This window comes from Akebia trifoliata, chromosome 8 (genome assembly GCF_017979445.1).
Source record: "Akebia trifoliata isolate Shusen 1 chromosome 8, ASM1797944v1, whole genome shotgun sequence".
Lineage (NCBI taxonomy): Eukaryota > Viridiplantae > Streptophyta > Magnoliopsida > Ranunculales > Lardizabalaceae > Akebia > Akebia trifoliata.
Genome location: NC_141382.1, coordinates 5,538,007 through 5,560,381, shown reverse-complemented (window position 1 = coordinate 5,560,381; position 22,375 = coordinate 5,538,007). Strand labels below are relative to the sequence as shown.

At 32.5% G+C, this 22,375-nt stretch overlaps 1 long non-coding RNA gene across 1 annotated transcript; it reads right to left on the bottom strand.

The window, feature by feature from the left end:
* Positions 1–4,404: 4,404 nt before the first annotated feature.
* On the bottom strand, positions 4,405–5,665 carry LOC147395682 (uncharacterized). The gene is made up of 3 exons (XR_015180927.1): positions 5,187–5,665; positions 4,954–5,063; positions 4,405–4,849 (listed from the first exon to the last, which is right to left on the bottom strand). It is a non-coding gene; the product is annotated as an uncharacterized LOC147395682 (long non-coding RNA).
* Between the last annotated feature and the right edge of the window lie 16,710 nt (positions 5,666–22,375).

Below are 22,375 nucleotides of genomic sequence, written 5' to 3'. Positions count from 1 at the left end.
AATGGAAAAGGAAAGGGTGAGTAACAATGGTTATCAAGTAAGGAAGAACACAATTTCTGTCAATAACCCTCCTAACATGAACGAATAGACATACTAAATCATTTTGAAATATGCAAAGTTTTAAAGAAGAAACTACAGTTAACTGGTACATATAGTGAGGGATGAGCAACTAAACATTTTAAAACTCACATTACATCGATCATCATTACTCACTATAACATTCTCTTTTTATAAAAATCTAATTGATCAAATGGAAACATTAAACATGGATTTCATTTTATATATCAAAATAAGCAACAGAAACATAATACACAATGGTGGAGTATTGGAATTAGAGAGTTGGAATTCACAACTGGATCGCTCCCAATCGGGACATGATGTTACAATTCTTCTATGATTTTTAGTTCTTGATTTTGTGGTTGGTTGCTGTTTACCATGCTTGGTTGACCATTTAATCGGCTCAGGCTGGCCGTTTGACGTGATCGTAAGCAATGGGTCTCTTTTCGATGTGTAAGAACGTTTGACTACTATAGATTGTTAGTGATCACTGACTAATCATCTTCGTCTATACCTATCAGGCGTGCATGTGATTCTCAAATATACAAACCATTTGTATATGACCACATTTACATTACAAGTTCACTGGTAAAGATAGAGAAGAATAAACCCGGATTCCAGTTGTGACTCCACTCTTATACGCATCCCATACCACGTATGAGCTTGGTGATCCCTACCGTACATCTCAGGATAGTACACCACTCCGGATGATATGACGCACTATCCCTTCAGACATTCACAAACTCTTTAACAACTCACAAAATAGCTACATATATATATATATTATTTTCATTTGAAAACAAAAGAGAAATTAACAATACAAGGTTGAGAATAGATATCCAGTTTCCTACCATGCAAGTGTGGCCACCCGGCCTAAAATAAATAACATAACGGAAACATAAACAGCGCCTCGCACTAACAGAAATTTAAATAAACATGCAATCAATAATATTATCCTTGGATATCTGTTCACCAACCTACACACAACACAACAACGTAAAATGCAGACATCACCCCTCGGGTGTGACTCTGACATTTTTCTGTTTCATACATTTTTTCCCTTTTTTCGATTTTTACAGTTTTCAATCTCTTCAATAAAACATCCATTTTTTGATATTCATCAACTCAATATGAGTTTATTGAATATTAAATCACATTTTCTAACTAAAGAATTTATTTTTATCAATAATATTGAAAAAGAATATAAATTTTATATCAAAATGGGGTCCGAGCAGTGCACAAGAACCAATTTATGGAAATAACCCGTTAACATATCCTACCCACGTATAATTTGTTAAAAATACAATTAAACATATCAAACATGCAATTTTTGACATGAATTTTTAAATAACAAAATAATTCTATATTTTAGAAATACATCCAAATTTTTTCGATGAAATCCTAAATGCAATTTTCACAATCTATATGATTACTAATAGAAATTAAGAGTTCCTTACTATCTCTAGGCAAAGGAATCGAAGCACGTGCACGGAAATTGAGACATATCGAACTTCGAAGCGGTTGATTTTTAAAACCGGCTAAGTGGTTTCGAAGATCTTGATGTGCTCGTCTCTTCTCCCTTCTACGGTGGAAAACAGTTTGACCCAGTAACAGATGAAAATTCGAGGTCGAAGTTTTCGAAATCCACGTATATACGTACGTCTGATTTTTTACTATACGGGTTGAAAAAGATGAGAAAACGAAAGAAATTTGGTTGGGTTATGTAGAAAATGAGACTGCGGATGTTTCTCTCTTCTGCGTTGGAAGACGATTTGACCCCGAAACGGATGAAATCCAAGGTCAAAGTTTTAAAATTCTCGTGTATAAATACGACTGATTTTTGAAGATATTGAATGAAAAATAAAGTGAAATGGAAAGAGGTTGGGTGGGTTTTGTATAGAACGCAGTTGCGGATCTTTTTCTCTTTTGCGACGATCGTCGAAAATGAACCGTTTGCGAGGGATCTGAGGTGGAAGATCGGAAGAAAAAACAAATTTTTTCGTTTATTATGTCACGGCTCTTTGAACGAGTTGGGGAAGATGAGAGAAAAAAAAATTAAAAATATTATTTATATAAAATGTGGGACGAATTCGGTATTTTGTCAATTGTTTTGATCGACGATAACTTGACCGTCCGGACTTCAAAACTGACAAATGAATATTCTATTTCGCCTAATTTTTCGTTCCGGATCTAATGGTGTGGTCAATTTCTATAAATTATGTCTCTATCAAAAGTTTACATTTTTGACCTGAGTTGACCCCTAAACTTGATGTCGTTTTCGTTTTTGACGATAATTCGACTTCCTAATCTCCAAAAATGATAAATAAATAGTCCATCTTCAATAATTTTTCATTATAAATCCAATGGTATAATCGAATCTTAATAATTGTTGCTCTAACAAAAATTCATTATTTTGGTCTGGTCCAACTTGATAATCGAGGATTTTGCAACTTTTATTTTTGGACTCGCATTTGAGCATGCTTACAGGCTAAACTATGTTTTTCAATCATTTTGAATCTAATGGTGAGGTCAGATTTCATTAAAAATGATCAGAAACATCATAAAATTTTATCCCTAAGTCCCACTTTCAAGATTTTCTTAAAATTCCACTATTTATTTTTTCCTCGAGATACGAATTTAAAATTAGAGGTTTTACACACACTCGACACTTGTGCTAGAGATTAAAAGAAATGGGAATTGCTGTGAACTTCGAGTAACAGATGCAGAGACAATTAGGTTGTCACTATTGTCAGACTCAACAAATTGTAAAACTAAGAACTATAAACAAGTTCTTGAAGATGGTTTGTATATACATTTACTAAAATTTGAAAATGAATTATAGATTGAGTAACAAGTATGGAATTTTAGGGGGAGTTGGTCATTCATTTATTGAACAAGTATCAGAACAAGTTCTTTGGCTCAAATCGTGCATAAATGAATGACAAACAAAGATTGGCAGCAACAAAACCTCAAGAAAGAAGGGAAAAAAACCCTTAGGCAAAACCCAACCGCACACATTGGAAATCGTAAACCAAAGAGAGGGACTTACTTTTGCTGCCCATTGAAATGATAGGGGGATGATTGTTCGAGAAGATTGACTATCGTATGGAAACTCTTAGTTGTCTAGATCAGAAAGTATCCTCTTATGTTACCAATCTAAAACACAAATTTCTCAAAACATTATGTGAAAAATCAGCTACAAGTTTCCAACACTTCGATTCCTTAACGACACAACAAGTATATATTACAAACACATCCATGCAGAACCATCAAAATCCACCTAATGAGCACATAAGGATTTCTTGTCGAAGGTGACAAGTTTTGGATTTTTTTTTGTTAAGATGGAAAACTTACGGATTTATCGTTGAAGGCGACAGATTTTTGTTTTTTTCTGGTGTTTTTGCCTAAAGACTTCATTCAAGCGTAGGTTCTTAACCGAGAAGAAAAAATATTGAAAATATAACAAATCCATCGTAATGCTCTTCCAATGAATTATCTAAAGCTAACAAAGAACTTATTCCAACATTAAGGTTCCAAAGGAATAAGTGTTGATAAAAACTAATAATAAGAATAGATTAACATCTACCATTTTGAAGACGATGGGACAAACTGAAGAGACTTTTATTCCCTCGAATAAAGGCGCGAATTTAGAATTATTATGATGTGGACAAAAAGAATAGGATTTGCAGAGAGAAGTTGTAGAGACAAAGGGAGATGACGGGACTTTCCTTTTTGGATTTAAGAGAAATTCCTCATAAAAAAAGGGTAGACTTGTCAAGTGAAAAAGTCGTACCAAACAATGCTCTTTTTATATAGGTAATAGCTAATAGATATTTCAAATACAATCCAACGGGATCTCTATCGGATCAAGAGATGATTAGCTAAAATCGATTGCATAAGTCATCAAATCGAATTCGTATTGTATTGTGTTTTCATTGGAAACCGAATCCTTGACCCATATCAATAGTTATTTGGAACTAATTGCAATTTGCTTTAGGGTAGGATTTTTGTGCCCAACGCCAAAATAATAATCTCTCTTTTTTTAGGGTAACAAAGGGCATACACATTATATAACATTTTATCTTTTCAATTTGAGGTTCTCAAGAGAAGCCACTCATACTTGTGACAAACAAAATACATGCAACCAAATAATCCAAATGTATCAAATCAAACAAAAAAAAAACTTACCTAGGCAGGAGATGAAAACATTTGTCATGCATTGCCTCATCAAAACATTACTAACAAAACAACATCTTACCAATTTCTAAAACAAACATTAGACACAATTCTGTCTCTCTACATATTAATCTCAGGTGACATCATATACTGCTCTACAAATACAAAAATTTTCACTACAAAGAGATCTTAAGGTCAAGAAATTCTACAAATGCAATCAAGCTTTAAACATTGATGATGATTTAAGCTTCTTAGTATGGAGTTAATTTTGTATCATATGAGAAGAAAGTACCTAAGTGATTGGCTAAATATTGTATTCTGCCAATTCAAGTATAATTATAAACAAATCACCATGGAAAAAAAATTTATTCATATAAAATAAATCATTCCTTAACGGTCGTCCATGCGTACTCTTTCTTTTCTCGTGGCATCTTTCTCCAATCTATACAATCAATAGGTGTCATGCACCCATCTCATGCTAACATGCCAATGTACGATGCTAGTTGTCTCTCAATGTTCCCAATTGACTACCAATATTCAATGAAGTGAATCTTGGGGTGCACTCTTTGGTAAAGAACTTGGATCGATTGATTAGGACCTCGAGTCCACTGAGAACCTATATCATGGAAGAATCATTGAATAAATCAACTTATAATTATTGAAAACAGTATCTATAATTTTATTAGAAAAAATAATTAAATGTTCCAACTATATACTTACTAGACGATCTTGCATCTCGCTTGAGTGTCTCAGATGCGGCTTGTGTAGTCACATCTCATGATCCAGAACCCAATGGAGGACCCATAGTCATAGGTCCACTGCGAGGTGCTCTATAAAAATAATAATAATAAATACTTGATTTAGAATAGTAAGAATAAAATAATTTAAGCAAACACAAAAAAGACATATGATTATAAGGTAAATGCATAATCGAGAAATCGTTTGAGTCTCACTTCATATGCTATATTAACTCTAGATTATGAAGTCCAAATCTTATCTATGCTGAGATTCCCCTGTATCAAGAAATTATCTAAGATAAAAAATCTAATCAAATTTGGTGCATCGTTTGGTCAAGCAATGGACCAAATTCTGAAATGATCTTAACTGATAGCTGTAGAACTTACGTTTATATCTGAATTAAAAACAATAATTCAAAGATTAAGAGAGTTCATATGCAGGGAAATTAAAAAGTCATGGCTTTGCCTCTTCTCTCAGGTGAGTTACGAATCAACCTTTTGATGCAAAACGAAAAAAAATCTTAATAAATTCTATCCAAAATGGGAAATTAACAAGGAATATATATTAGAAAAAAATGGTTTGATCAACAAATGGACACCTACAAATTAATGGAACCAGAATTGGAACCATAAAAGGTCCCAATATTAGGGAAGACAAGGGGTACCCCATTTTCCAACATACCTGCACATCAATGTTTCAAGATCCCTCCTCATAGTCATGCAAAGAAAATTTTCTTGGTTTCCGAAAAAGGGCTTGATGCTTGATCATTTCTTTAATCGAAGTCTAAATCTCTGAAGAACTTTACTTTGTCTCTAGAGGAGGGTTTGAGAACTTTTTCTTTTCTAGAATGAGAGCTTCTGTCTTATTAGAGAAAGTGATCCAGATCCCCTCTAAATTAGGAAGACTTTGGTATTAGTATTTATAGACTTAAAAATAATTTAGTTTTTCAATTATACCCCAACTTAAAAAGATTTGATTAGCTTGTTTAAAAGCTAAATTTGTAAAAATTCAATTTTAACGATTTTATGGATTATTATTAGGCCAAAATCATTTATTTTGGTGTAAAACCCAATATTTAATATGTGGATCACTTGAATTTGTTGGATTATGAGCTTTATCTATGAAAACTCAAACCCATATCATATGAGGCCCGTCTCGATTAATGGACACCCAATTTAGACTTGCGGGCCCAATTTTGATTTAGGGGTTTTTTGTTAATTTAAAAATAAATGGGGACATGTGTCTTCTTTGAGTTTAGCGGGATTTGCCACGTGTCTTTGTTTGCAATCCTACAAACAGACAAACGAATAAATTTTTTTAATGAAAAAAAAACATATATATATATATATATATATATTATCTTCAAAAACTTTATGAAAATATTCTTTTTTTTTTTTAAAGGAAATCCTTTTCTATTTTTAAAAAAATTCACAAAAATTTATGAGAATTTTTTCAAAATACTTTATGAAAATAATTTATTATTATTATTTTTAAATATTTTCAAAATTCCCCGGCTTTTTTTTTCATTTTATGAAAACGTTTTTTTCTTTGTTTTTTTACTTTTATGATTTAACTTAATTTGACACGTTTCTCTTTTATTTAAATTTTTTTTTAGAGAGATTTATAGGGAACTATCTATTGTTCACTCCCCTACCAAGTTTGTTACAAAACAACTCAACTTTATAAGTAAGACTAGCATGATTAGCTTAGTAAGATTTCAATTTTTTACTAAGATGTATTAGGCCTGCATAGATTATCAAATTGGCAATCCAATCCACAACCTTCTAGATTTCACGGACATAATTCAAAATCAAATTTTCTTTTAAGCTTGATCCAAGGTTTTCAAGATGGACGGCTAATGGATTACCACCGATCTTTCTAATTTAAATTAAGATCGGACAGTGAATTTAAAATAATAATAAAAACTCGTAGGATTCTGTCCCCTTGACCTTGATGTATCAGATCATGTGTTTGGATGCCACAGAATGTACTCAAGGACCCTTCGTAAGATGTAAATCTCACTAGCTTAGTGACACTAGTACAAACCTTCATCTTTAACATGATTTTCCTTTTCACGTCTCCAACGAGACCAAACGGTTTAAGAAGAACTCTTCTTCTACTCAGCTGCTGTGCCACTTAGAGTCCCACTCCTCTTCCAGCTACTGGTACGTCCTCTTTCTCTTTCCTTTCTCCTTCTTTGTTTTTTGAACAACGTTTGGGGAAGGACTCTCGGGTTTCTCCTCAACCAATTCTACTTTCTTCTGTTCTCTTAAAAAAAAAAAAAAAAACGGAGCACCAAAATTTTGGTGCCTATAAAATCCGATCGAGCTAATTTTTTTTTTTTTTCTGTTCAATGCAGCTCTTTCATTTCACTTCAAAGAGCAACAGTCGTTTTTAAGAAGAACTCTTCTTCTATAAAATAAAATAATAAAAAAAAAAACGCAGCTGCAGTAATTCGATCGAAAATAATTTTTATTTATTTTTAATTAGACGAAGCTTTTTCACTTCGTCTCCAACACCAACAGACGTTTTCAAGAAGAATTCTTCTTCTCTTCGTCTTCTTTCTTTTAAAAATGTTCCCTTTTTTTATTTATTTATTATTATTATTATTGCTAACTACCCACATCAATGGCAGCAGCAAGGTCTGGGCGAGTTGATTTCCCCACCTCATTGACACCACGAAATTTTCAGACTTTTGAAAAAGATATTATTCTTCAGCATTGCACCTTAATTTCGGTGCCATTATAGATTTCTCATGTTTCGACGTGGTAATATTTGCGAGGGGAAAATGTATAGTCCTCACAAGTTGCTCATTAGCAAAGCTTTCGTCAATGTATCATTGGAACTTCGATTCCTTTTATAAGATCCTTGAACGTAACAGAGTTACATAGTTTGTGGTTGTCTTTGACCTAGATAAAGAATCGAGTCAACTTTTTTATTCTTTCGAAAACATAAGACATGATCAAAAAATTTGATAAGAGTTATAGAGATTGATGGGTTCAAGACATAATGCCTCACTTGGATGTCTTTGATTTTTGTTTTATTGACGATAGCATCTCCGTTCTGAACTTTAATTTTGACGGAAGGAGAGGAATTGAAGATCACGAGACGCCTCGTATTTTGCTTGTCACGCAAAAACCTTCTTGAAAAAGAAGAGCAGCTGTGTATTAATGAAATGCAAAAGGTTGTTACGGAGCCTAGATTGAAATTGCAGTTCAAAATAATACTGGTGACTTCAGTAGGTAGATGTAGAATAAACTATTCATAGATCAAGCCTCGCAAATTCTTTAAAGCTTATTGTTCAAGCTGAGCCTAATGATACGGGTACGACACCAGATAAGCAAAACGTTGAAGTTGAGAATGATGTGTCTTCTAAGAGAGGTAATTTTATGCATTTTCTATTTGTTAGAAAATTTCACACTTCTTATGTATATATATACATAATTTTTTGTCATTTAATTATTCTTATAAGATCATCAACTGATGTGCACTCGGTTATCGATTTATTTGATCCGAAGGATTTTGTAAACATCCTTATTTTTTCAGGTATATGAGATGTTTGGAATGTCAGTCATTTTAATAGAGGAGTTTTGAACTTGGCTAATACTGAAAACCTCTCAAAAGGTGATGGAGACGAGATTTCTTCCTGTCCTCGCCAAAGTTCAAGTGGTACTTCATTAACTTCAACTACAGATACATATATTATCGCATCGACATTACCCACTTTTAATAAGTTGGTTGATTCGTCCGTGATTGCCCTAAAATTGTGTAGAATGCTTATTATTTCTACTAAAACTCGATAAGCTTCCTTGTATGATAGTAACATCGACTTATGCGTACAAGTATTGCATAGAGCTCGTGATCAATTCCTTCGATCTAAGGTTGAGTTTATGCTTAATATTGGTTTTTCCAACCTTAAAAAATGATAGTCTCTTTATATGCTTATGATTGTTTCTTCTCTTAGAGATGTTTTCAGAATTGAACATGTGTTTTTTGTGAATTTTTTTAGTATCTTATATTTGAAATGGAGCCATATCTTTCGAGATGAAAGAGAGTTTTATCATCTTTGTTAACAGACAATAAGGATCTTCAGACTATGATGGAGTTTCAGTCCCGATTGATGCGAACCACACACTCTAGAGTATGCTTATTTTAAAGTATCTCACATTTCATCATCTCTGAGACATCTAATTAAGATGTCATCGAAAGAGCGATGATATAACTTATCATTGAAGTATAAAAATCAAGGTGCCCTACGATGTATTTCATTTTTGTGTTTTAAATCGTCTGGCAACTTCCCATATTGTAGATAGTCGATAAGCGGCTGTCTCCAAACTTTGAGTTCGGTTATTTCGACAACGTTTGTTTCACGTTACTTGTAATTTTCATCTATCTGAGGAGGTAGTACCTACCTTTGGCAGATATGAATATTCATTATCACTCCTTCTAGCATAGTCAAACTTGTAGTAAAACTAGTCAAAGCGTTAGCCTACTTGTTTTCAATTCTTGGTATATGTCTGATAATTTCATCTTCAAACTGACTTATTAGTTGTGCAACAAAGTGGTGATAAGGCACCAACTCATGCTTTTGAACATTATACTCCATTGTGAGTTGGTTGATGATAAGTTGTGAGTCCCTGGACACATAAAGTTGGTATAACTTCATCTCTAGTCCGAGTTCTAAACTAATAATTAAAAATTGGTATTTTGCAGTATTATTTGAACATAGTTTCGTCAAGACAAACGAGAATGACAATACCTCATTTTGTGGGGTGATAAAAACTACACCTACTTCCGCTCAATTTTTTCTAACTACGCAATCAAAGAACAATCTACTAACTGGAAGCACATCAATGGAGAAGACTTCTTCATCAGGCAAGTCATGAGACAATTCCCAGTCAATTGGAATAGGATGATCAGCAAGAAAGTCAGTTAACACTTGCCCTTTTACAACCTTTTAAGGGACGTAAATAATCTCCTTTTTAGTTTCTATGTATCGATTGGATTATTTTTATGAACGATTGGTTTGATTCTATGATCTCCATATTGTAGATTAACAACATATAACGGAAAGATGATTGAAGAACGATGATTGATATGACGATTGACACAAAGAAATCTAGTTGAGCTAGTTCTTGTAATCTATTTTCCTATTTTTAGAAAATCCCAATTCATTTTTGAAAATTTAACTGAAACATAGGATGATATGTTTGGCTAAATTTCATTGTCTTCAAGTATTTGTAAGAGTTAATCATACCAAAATGGGAAGGCAAGAAGATCCAAAGGTAAATTTGATATGTGCAAATTAATCATCGATTTATTGATCCAAAGCAAGAGACAACAAGTTTTAGATTGAAAGTAGTTTATCATTTTGGATAGGTTACAAGGTTAGATTGATGTAACTATATTTTATGATTCAACCTTGCATAATTAAGATTATACACAATTTATTTATAGGTGTTCTACCTCTAAAATTACACTTTAAGGATCTTGTGCTTTTTTATCAATCTCAATGGACCGGATTAGCAAATAAGTGTAAATATCACCAAAAAAGAAAAAAGAAAAAAGAAACAAAAAACAAATACCTATACGACATAAATACCAAATCCATTTAATAAAAGGGGAAATTACTAAAGTAGCAATATATTTTTGCCAAATTACTAAATCAGTCCTTTTTTTTAATTATTTGTAAATGGTCATAAAAACCAATTTTGTAACTATATTTTCACTATTATCGTTGTATGGACCTATGTTACCTGGTTCTGGGGTTCATTCGATTTGAACTCAGGTTCGTGGTTTGCCACTCTAGAATGAACCCTACCATGGAGATAATTTGTTGCCTTTACACATATATAAGGTACGAAGTTCAATTATAATGGTAAAAATTGTAAGTTAAATAGAAATAAATGAATATAATAATCAAAATTCTAAATATAAATAATGAAAAAGATAATTAATAAATTGGTTTGGTTCACTGAACCAATAAAAAAATTGTTTGGTTTGTCAAATCCAATCAAAATTGATTTGCTTGATTTATGAACTGGTTCAGTTTGTATGGTTCGGACTAGTACCAATAAATTGGATGACATAGGCATGGACAATTTGATGAATTTACCTTTATACCTTCACAGGATGGGTAAATACGTAAATAGAAAATTTGGCCTTACGATATATAACTGTTTTGGTAAAGCTTAATAATGATAAAATTGGATATATGGTCATTTTCATAAATATTTACAAAAAAAACATGACTGATTTAATATTTTCTGCAAAATATTCAACCCTTCTCGTTAAACACCTTTGTAAACTGGGGGGGACACACTTGTTGGATTCAGACCAGATTTGGCTAGGCCCAAATCAAACCCTAAACAGGTGGCCTGGACGCTAAATCAAACCTAAGTAGTATCAGCCCAAGCCCAAGAACAGGCCCAATTTTTATGGGGCTTATAAAAATACTAAGAATTTATGCATATTTTGGACTTGTTTAGTTTTTTAATACTTCTTCGCATCAATTTGGGCTATTTCACCATGTTTAAAAACATTGCCAATTCTCTCTAAGAAGTAGCATGAAACCCCACTAGTACCCTTAAGTAACCAATCCAAAAAAGGACTCTGAAAACTTTACAGATTAAAGATGATCTTATATTAATACATGTTTTTCTTTTCCTTATTTCCCAATAAAGTCACATTTATAATGTATAAATTTTCCGGATTTGATTGACTAAAATTTTCCAGCCCAACACGACCCTGGAGGACTCAAGTTAAAGGCCCATAGAAAACCTTCACTGGCATAATTAATATGAATCGTGATAATATGACACCCCCTTTGACACATGCCCCCCCCCCCATCACAGAACCGTAGATCATTTGCCTTGTGATACATAAGAAAAAGATTTGTGGTTATACGTATCTCAAGGGGGCGTGTGCCAGAAGCAAATGATTTATGGTATCCCAGCAAGTCAGGAATAAGGATAGTTAGGTCTACAACTTTGGTAAGTTGGGCCGGGTAGCGGATCAACCCGCACCCAACTCAAACTTGACAAATACAAACCTGTGCCAATGCCCAACCCGACCTCGGGCATGAAACGCTCAACCCAAACCCAACCTAACCCAACGCAGGTTGGTTGGGTTAATTCATTCCTCTTTAATACTAGGTAATTTAGTGTTGGTAAGGGTTTAAATAAAGGTAAGTGGCATGAAAGAACTTAAAATTTATAATTATTTATCCTAAAAATGTGTTTTAAAAGTTTATATATGTAAACTTATAAGTAAATTTAAAGAAGAGAGAAGAAGAATAATAAGATTAACTAAAATAATCATTTTTTTTATATTGTTAATCACAATTTCCAAGAAAAGAAAAATATTTAAAATTGTAATATAATTATTGTATGACAATATAGAATTATACTTACGCCGTGTTTGGATTGAGGGAAATGGAGAGAAGAGAAAAGGAGAAAATAAATGAGTTTCTCTCCATTTCTCTAATTTGAATTGTTAAGTGGGGAAAGAAGAGAAAAGAATTGAAGAGAACAGGAGAGAAAAAGAAAAATGTGAATTTTCTTTTTCTCCAAAAGTGGAGAGGGATGGATAGAACCCGTTTAAAATATTTTATAATTCTAACTCTGCCCCTAGATCTCTTTTAAGATATTTTAAAATTTCAAAGTTGCCCTAAGTTCTCTCCTATCAATCCAAACATGGTGGAGAGAAATTGAGTCTCTTCTCTTAATGAGTTTCTCTTCTTTCCACTTCTGTCAATCCAAATGCAACCTTAGACAAAAGTATTAACAAAGCAATTATTTATCTAATGAAAATAATCACATTAATTTTGATATATAAATAAATAAAAGCTTGCACATTGAAAATGAGTTATGAGTGTGAAAGAAACCAATATATAAGAAATATGTTTAAATTATAATCATATTAAATTCGGGTTTGGGCAAATTAGGTCGGTCGATACCTAAGCCCAAATCCAACCTGATTTGAGTCGGGTATTTTTTTTTGCTACCCAAACCAGAGGTTGAATCCAAGCTAACTATGCCCAGACCTGACACAAGGTCGGGTCCCACCAAGCAGGTTCGGGTTTGGCCCACTGAATTTGCAGCCCTAAGGAAGTGGTATCAATGGGCCATGCCTGTAGTCTTGACTTCAAGGAATTCGTCCTTTCATTGATGGGCTAATACCCCACCATCATTATCATTGTCCCATTTTCAAAGTATCCATATAATTTATTAAACAACCACCTGAAAAAATTTCTTGTAATTTTTAATTACCCTAATCTCATATAAATAAATAATAAAATTCAAAATCTTGCACGATACCCATCTGCCATTGTGCATTTCTATGGGTCTAAGCGAAATGCCGAAATCACAGATACTGGGACATGAGCATAGTCTCAAAACTTTTCCAGTTTTTCCAAAACTTTGTAAAATTTTCGAAATAAGGAACTGGTCAATTAAATTGGCGAATCAATGAATTAATTGACACTTACACTACAACATTTACGAGATACAACCATGGATAACTTGATCCTTTCCGATAAGTAATATTTACATTGGCGGATATAAAATCAGCCTCTATAAGTTATTTTTTCTTTTAGAAAAAAAGATCTAATATGAATAGCGACGGATAAAAAACAATCGCCCCACTCTGTAGATAATTTTGAAAAATGAAATTAAAATCTAGTGAATCAGATAATGATATCTGCTGCTGGTAATAGTTTTTTTTTTTTTTAAAACATATATTTAACCTGTGTCTTTGACTTGCACAAATTGGAAACTCTTAAGGTAAATTCTCAAATAATTACAAAAATTTTTGGTATTTTCGAAATGTTGCTAATATTGACAAAGGCATCACGTAATGTTGATAATTTGATAATGTTTTTGTCAACATTACGGGATAATTATCTCAACATTAGTAAAATTTCAGAAATACCAAAAAATTTTATAATTATTTGGGAATTTACCCAACTCTTACATGAATAAGAAAAGAAAGAAACCGATATTTCTTTGCTATTTATTGAGCTTCTTAAGCCCTCCACATCCATATGATCCAATCTGTCTTCTATGCTTGACTTTAAAATCTAACATTTCTTCAAACTACAACCATCAAAATTTAAGTCCCATCATTGTAATCAAAGCTTGCCGAACAAATCCTATAGACAAACTTTCAACAATGATTAAAAAGGTCTTACCATTAAATTTAAATTAAAAAAAAATGTATTTAGCATTAAATCCAATGCAGTTGAGCTAATGCAAGTGGGAGTGTGGGACCAATGCAGTGAGCTGGTGGGACAAACCTGACCCGACCCAACTAGACCCGACTAGATCAATCATAGTTAGCAACACCAAAAAGCCTTAATGGAAATAAGAGGCATTCCCAATCTTTTCATCACTTGTCTAAAACAATTTTTTTTTTGTCTTGCCTTCCCTACCCTACACCAAATCTTTATAATAAAAACTGAGGGTTCAAAATCCATTAATACATAATAACCCGACAGTTGAACTTCATTAAGTACTGGTCCCTGCATGATTTCCAAGACACAAAAATAGTCTCCTAGTGTTGCATTAATCAAAATCCCCTACATACGTGTTTTAAAGCATCACAATGAGATTTAAGTAACTCCTACTTAAATTTTTATTTGAGCCATTTCATATTGAAATTCACAAACTAACATGATCCATTCCCACCTAAATAACTTCAGATCTGGATCAAGGACTTGGATTTTGATAAGAATCTGACTTGATAACTGTTTAGATCAATTCTAAATTTTTATGTCTAGAAGTATTAGATCTCAACCAGTTAAAAATGTGAAAGTATGTAAATTATAATGTATATTTGTTTAATATATGAAGTTTAATCAAAAGAAAAATATTGGAATGACACAATCAAAGACACAAAGGTGACAAAAATGATGTGGTGGTGCGCTCATAATTGTAGATATTTTTTACTCGTATCTCGTAAAGAAATATCTATAATAATATACGCGACACCACATTATTTTGTTACTTTTGTATCTCGGTAGGTGTCATCCCATCATGAATTTAAGAACATAAAATCAGATTTGATGCCATTGGGACCCAATCCAATTATTATCAGGCCCAAATATTGAGATTTGATCATTATAAAAAAAAGAGATGATAGTCTTCGATACTTTCAAAATGTTATCTTTGTACACAAGTCGAATAATTTTGAGCCAATTCTCCGAACAGTAGATGGTTGCAATAAATGCAGGAGATAAAGGAGAATATTTAATAATGAAAGACTGTCACCTGCTAATAAATATTTTGGATAGAGAGCTAATTTTTAATTGTGGAATCATCAACTACCAATATGAGAAACAGTTGAAGTTGGTGGATTTATTTATTTGTTTAGGTCATGAAAATTGAAAATATCAACTACCAACTTAATTATGGGTTTTATGTTAACATGTGCCTGAAAGACACACGTTAAGGTGCAGTAATACAACTTGAAAATAAGCGTTTGAGGGAATTTTTTAAAGACATTTTAGGTAGTAAATTCTTTTGAAGGTGTATTTAATTCTTTTGGTGTCAATGTGACACATTTTGACTTGAGATTAAACGCAAAAGGCTGAGTGCACGACTTTTTCTGCACTGCCATTATTGACAAAGCTTATTTAATAACATCACCCCATTGAAAATAAACTTCATTTAATGTGACGTAATATTATGTGATCTACAACATAATCAGTAGTGGAGGAGGGTTGGGGTGGTGGCTGTTGCAGGGGTAGGCATCATCATAAAAGAGAACAACTTCACCCACCTTAATCAAATTGTCTTGAAAAACACTAACCTCAACCCGTATTTGAGCTTCTCCATCAAACAAAAGATTAGGGGTTTCAAATTCTTAGAAAAAATCCACTTTATACCAAATTGATTTGGAAAACACTAGCATTAATTACTCCTCAGGCTCTCCATCATACAAGAGGTTAGGGATTTTTAAAAAAAATGTATCCTCAGAAAAAATTATGCTACTCCCTAAAAAATTTGTACTAATCCTTAGGAAATCTGTGTTTTTAATACTAATCGTAACCGTTTGTTTGATGGAGATTCTCAACCATGGGTTAACACTAGAAAAATCCAATTGATATTGGTGAATAACTTGACAGGGTTTGTTTGGAAGGTGAAATTATATGAAGTGGAATTGGATCAAGTCAGAGTTATAATTTTGAAATTTGTAAAAACTCTTGAAATGAGCTATAATGCCTAGTTGTTGGAATTAGAGTCATTAGAAGGTACTCCAAGTTAGATGTGGTTCCAATCATAAATATTGTGGTGGTAATAGTCATCATGCATGTAGCACCTCAAGATATGCACAACAATACCTATCAACAAGTGCTGCCAAATCAATCCTACACCCAAGAGGAGAAAACATTAAAAGGGCCACCCCGCTTCAAAATTTATAAGGAATTAAGACTAGCTCTAGTAATTTATAAGGAATTAAGACTGGCTCTACTAGATTGATTAGGCAGAGATTGGTAGAAATTAAAACTTACATAAATAATTAAATGAGTAGGGTGCATACTTTTTTATAGCTGTATCAATTATGTAAATTCCATATAATATATGTGATGTAGGGTTGAACACACAAACATAAAATTTATGTCAAAAATTAGGTTCTAGAGTGAAATCCTAAGAACTAAGAGTGCTAAAGAATCTCTATGTTTATGTAATGCCACTATGTGACAAAACTTATTTAATAACATCACCCCAAGAAAACAACCTTTGATATTGAAAATAAACTTTATTTAATGTAATGTTATATCATGTGATCTACAACATAATCATTAGGGAGGGTTGGGGTGGGGGGTGTTGCAGGGGTAAGCATCATCATAAAAGAGATAACAACTTCACCCACCTTGACCAAATTGATTTGGAAAACACTAGCCTCAACCCATATTTGAGGGTCTTCATCAAACAAAAGATTAGGGTTTCGAATTCTTATAAAAAATCCGCTTTATACCAATTTTTTTTTTTGTGGAAAACACTAGTGATAATTCCTCCTCAGGTTCTCCATCAAACAAGGGGTTAGGGATTTTTTTTAAAAAAAAATGTATCTCAAGAAAAAATTATGCTATTCCCTAAAAAATTTATACTAATCTTTAGGAAATCTATGTTTTTTTTATTTAAATCCTAATCGTAATCATCTGTTTGATGGAGATTCTCAACTCTGGGTTAAGACTAGAAAAGTCCAATTGATATTGGTAAACAACTTGATAGGGTTTGTTTGGAAGGTGAAATTATATGAAGTGGAATTGGATCAAGTCAAAGTTATAATCTTGAAATTTGTAGGAACTCTTGAAATGAGCTATAGTGCCTAGTTGTTGGAATTAGAGTCATCAGAAGGTACTCCAAGTTAGATGTGGTTCCAATCATAAATATTGTGGTGGTAATAGTCATCGTGCATGTAGCACTTCAAGATATGCACAACAATACCGACCAACAAGTGTTGCCAAATCAACCCTCCAGACGAGGAAAAAACTTTGAAAGGGCAATCCCGCTTCAAAATTTTGAAGGAATCCTCTCCTTTGGATTACATATGGCATTTTTAAAGAGGTATTCTAAATATTGACGAAAATGTAGGGACCTAAATTAAACATAAATTACCTTGTGTCTTGTAACGAGGAGGGTTCCTTCAAAAATTTGAAGCAGGCTAGCCACTTCAAAGTTAGACTCCACCCAAGATGGGGTCCGAACTCATGAAATGGGAACATTAGCACATGGTCTATCATGGGATCCAAAATAAGAGGAAAAAAAGTACCCAACTAAAGTCAATCGTCAGACCTAAGACTAGCTCTGCTAAACTGATTAGGTAGAGGTTGGTAGAAATTAAAACTTACATAAATAATTAAATAACTAAGGTGCATACTTTTTTATAGATGTACCAATCATATAAATTTATTAGAATATATGTGATGTAAGGTTGAACACACAAACATAGAGTTTATGTAAAAAATTAGGTTCTAGAGTAAAATCCCAATAATTAAGAGTGATAAAGAATCTCTATGTTGAGCAAAACAGACTAGAAACTTTAATCTAGATTTAAAATTGATAGAAATCAATTGCAACCATTAAATGAAGAACTAATAGCAGGTTCTTATGTTAAAAAAAATAAAAATAAAGAAAAGGAAGAAAAATCTCTTCTTTTTATTTTATTAATCAATTTTCGAAAAAACTAACTAACTAAATTTATTTATTGGAGCTCCTTATATATATAACTCCTTCATAACAACTTAGAAACCTTCTAAAATATTAAAAATAACTTTTTAATCTATGTATAACATATTACCAACCTTCTAATCATATTAGATTCAATTTGAACACTTATAAGGACTTCTAATTATAACCTAAAGAATAAAAATAAATTTTAGAAAAGAATAAAAACTGAGTAGGAAAATGAACTTTCTAAAATTGAAATAAAAATTAACTAGGACTACTTAAGCAACTTAAAAAATAAAAACTCAATAAAAGAAATTATCTAAAGAGAGTTTGGATAGGTCTTGAGGATCGGTCAAAGATTGGATCGAGTTGATTCAATCAAACATATTTGACTTAGTTAATACTATTGACTTCTTTCTTTGATGCTTTTTAACTTAATCATAGATATTAAGATAAGTATCAACAAGCCTATCTACATCAATATAGCGGAACACATGATAGAAATAGGGTGAGCCTTTACCTATATATCATGTCACTCCCCTCCTTGAGAAAATGGAGGAAGGGCTATAGAAGGGCCCCAAACATAAAGCTACTCATATTCGCACAAATCACATCATTCGTCGGATTAAACATGAATTAACGATCGTGATTTAAAGCTTTCTAAAACAGAGCACGTGGGTTATTTCTTCACTAAATATTTTTGATATTTGCTATTACCTCCCCACGTCATAAATAGGGGGTCTTTTTCATCTGAAACCCAAACCATTTTCTTCAAGCTGAACTTGTTCTCTTGCTTCGGCAACCAGTAGCTCTCGATTTCCTTTTATTTTTCATTTATTCATTGAATAAATCCCATGAAAATCTGCCATTTCGACTATTAATTTTGCACTTAATCAATTTCTAATTTTTTTTATGGATAAACTTACTGAAACCCTAATGGCGCATTGGCTCTTGCACTTCAATTGTGTAAGCTAACAGTAATGAAGATATAGGTATGTAGTAGTTAAACGTTTTGAAGAAAACACACAATAAGATCAAAGCCTTGAGAAAAATATAGTATCCACTGTTAAAAACAAAAACGATGAAATAAAACCTGTCCATGGAATTGAAACACCAGTATTAATCTAATTCTTTACCATCATTAATGTAATATAAAAGAAAAACTAATTCATCCACATTGATTGGAACTACAACCCTTATTTCTAGCTATAGAAAACATCCCAAACACGCACAATAAATAAAAAATCATGATTCGACACGAAAATGAAGGGGAAGAGGAATAATGAACGAAGAAGAAAAGGGACTATTGCTGTGTGGTTTAAGAGATTGATGGAAAATGCGAAGTTGGTTTCGTTTAGGATATCAGACGAGTGAAGAAAGGGTTGGATTTTGTTTTGTTTATGGCTCACACGGAGAGGAATAAGCAAATACTGAAAATTTTATGTGTACACGGATCTCGACCGTTGGATTTTCGTTTGATCCAACGGTTACTATAATTTGTAGAGATATAAGTTAAAGGTGCACATGGTTCGGATTTTGGCAAAATTGGAATTGAACCAAACATGATCGGTTCTTCAAATTTGGAACAAAACAAATCCAATTATCCCATAGAACCGAACAAATCCAAACCAACCTTGGCTTGGATTGGTTCTCGGTTCTCATACCTTCAAAATGAAAAACTAGTATTTTTTTTTCAAAAGACGAACCATTTGGATCAGATCATAAATAATGCCTATTTTTAAAATGAAAATGATTTTATAATTAAATTTTAACAGAAATCTGTATAAATTGAAAATTAGAGGAAGCTCAATGTGACTAAAAAAATTACAATTTTAAAATTGGTATTTTGGATGGATTAGTGAGGAAACTAATCCATAAATGATAGATTAACGAATCCAAGTCTAGGTTCGTCTAGTATATTTCATCTAACAAACACGGCATAAAGGTTCTCGTAAAAAAATAAAGAATTAAACTCTTTGAAAAAGCTTTTCTTTAAATGGGTTAATCCATTTGAGAATTGAGAGAGAGATTTGTGTATATTTTTTTATGAGTTTTTGTTAGAAAAAAAAAATAAAGGAGATGAAGTTGAAAACTTTGATGAGTTACCTCTTCGTAACATACTAACACAGTTGAGAGAGAGAGAGAGAGAGAGAGATGGATCAGCATTTCGTTTTCTAACGAGGTGGCAAGTGGTGAAGTGAGGGAGATGAATAACGGCTAGGTTTTCTTCAAACTTGAAGAAGAGAGAAATAGATAATAGAAAAACGAAACTAAGAACGAGTTTTATTTTTAAATAAATAAATAAACGAGTTGTATTATAATAGATACTTCGGATTAGTTCGGTTCTCGGATTGGTTTGGTTCTATTATACCCCTAATCTGGAACCAAACCAAATCAATCGGATTTTTTTATATACAATCTGCACTTGAACCAAACCATGCTCAATCCGAACCAATCAAATTCAAAAGACTTCGGATTGATTCGATTCTCGGATTTACCCAATCCAATGTGCACCCCTAATATAAGTAGATATATGTGTACATGGAACGTGACCCTATATATATATATATATATATATATATATATATATATATATATATATATATATAATTGGTCCTAGATAACAAAATCCATCGCTTCTCAATTTTAACTAAGCATTCCTCTACATGGGCATCATTGCTAATAAATTGCTTTCAATTGAGTTAATATTTGCTTTATCTTTATAAAGTTTTGTGTTGACAATAGGATTGCCTTTTTAGTAAGATTTTAGAATACATGTATTAAAATGTCTAAACCTTATGAATTAATCTTTAAAGGTCTAATTTTGTTATCTAAAATAGTAGATTTGAACTATTTAGTCATTTCAAGCTTCAATTGTATACTAAGTTTGTTTGCATTTTAGCTATACACTATCATAATGTGGCAGTCAGAATGTACAGTTACTTCTTCATCCACGTGTCACCTCGGGATTCATGTCAATGCCACTACAGACTAATCCCAGCCCATTTGGCAATCAGATAATAATATCCAAACCCTATGTACATCACATAAACGAAGTTGAATCTTGAATGAAAAATGTGGTGTGAATACTTAACCTTATTAGGTCATGGTGTGCGCTTTTAAATTTATAAAACACCTTGGCCTCTCACTTGGGGATTGTACAAAATTTATCAATGAAAAACTCCTCATAGTTTAATTTAGTTACTTAGGATTTTAATAAATGATTAGGCTCTAGTGATTAATGAAGAATGACTCATTGGAAAAACACTCAATGAAATTGTCTAAACATGAAATTTAGTGGTTGGGATCTATCTTCAGGATAAGTATCGTCAGAATGTGTGTTACTGGGATACGTATAAATCCCGACCATTGGCTTTCATGTTTACATGGTTGAGATCATATGTTTTCTCACGGGTCACAGGAACCAAACTCTCCAATAAATTCTTTAAAGCAGCCCAACTCTCTTAATAAGTTCTTCAAAATATGATTCAACTACTTGATTGAGGACTCTTCTACTTACACATCAGGTGCAATCCACGTGTCACTTTCTTTGCTAGGCATAATCTTTAAACTACGTATAGTAACAAAAGGATTACACATAATAAAGTTTTATATTGGGAAATTAAAGTACAAAATATTTGTGTTTTAGGGATCTTTAAAATAATTAAAGATAACTAACAAGATAAATATTTAATGAAACAAGATAACTATTGTAACCAATGAGTATTGAGACCAAGAAGGCGGCCTTGAGACCAAGCCTTTGATACACCAAGAAGATCCTCTAGGATTCCTTAGAAAAATCCCAAGTTTTTAGCTTAGGATTGAATTGTTCTTTTCTTATTCATTGTTTTGAATTTTATTGCTTAGTCATAGTCATAGGAGGTTAGTCATCTCCAGAATAATAGCTAAGTCTGTTTTGAATTGCTGGGTCATAGGCATAGGTGGTTAGTCATCTCCAGAATAATAGCTAAGTCATAGTTTTGACTAGTTGAAGTCTAGGAGTCAGTTTAGCTATTGAGTTGATGTAATGAAACTCTATTTAAAGAGTTTATTGGGAGCATAATAGAACGTCAAGCATTTTTATTCAAACTTGTAGTTGTCTTTCACCCAAAGAAAGTTAATTTTACTGAATGTTTTTCATTGTAATCTGACTGGGACCTATCATTGGTATCAGAGCTACAATGACAACCAACAAAGAGCGTATTGAAATGTTAGAGCAGGGAGTGGGA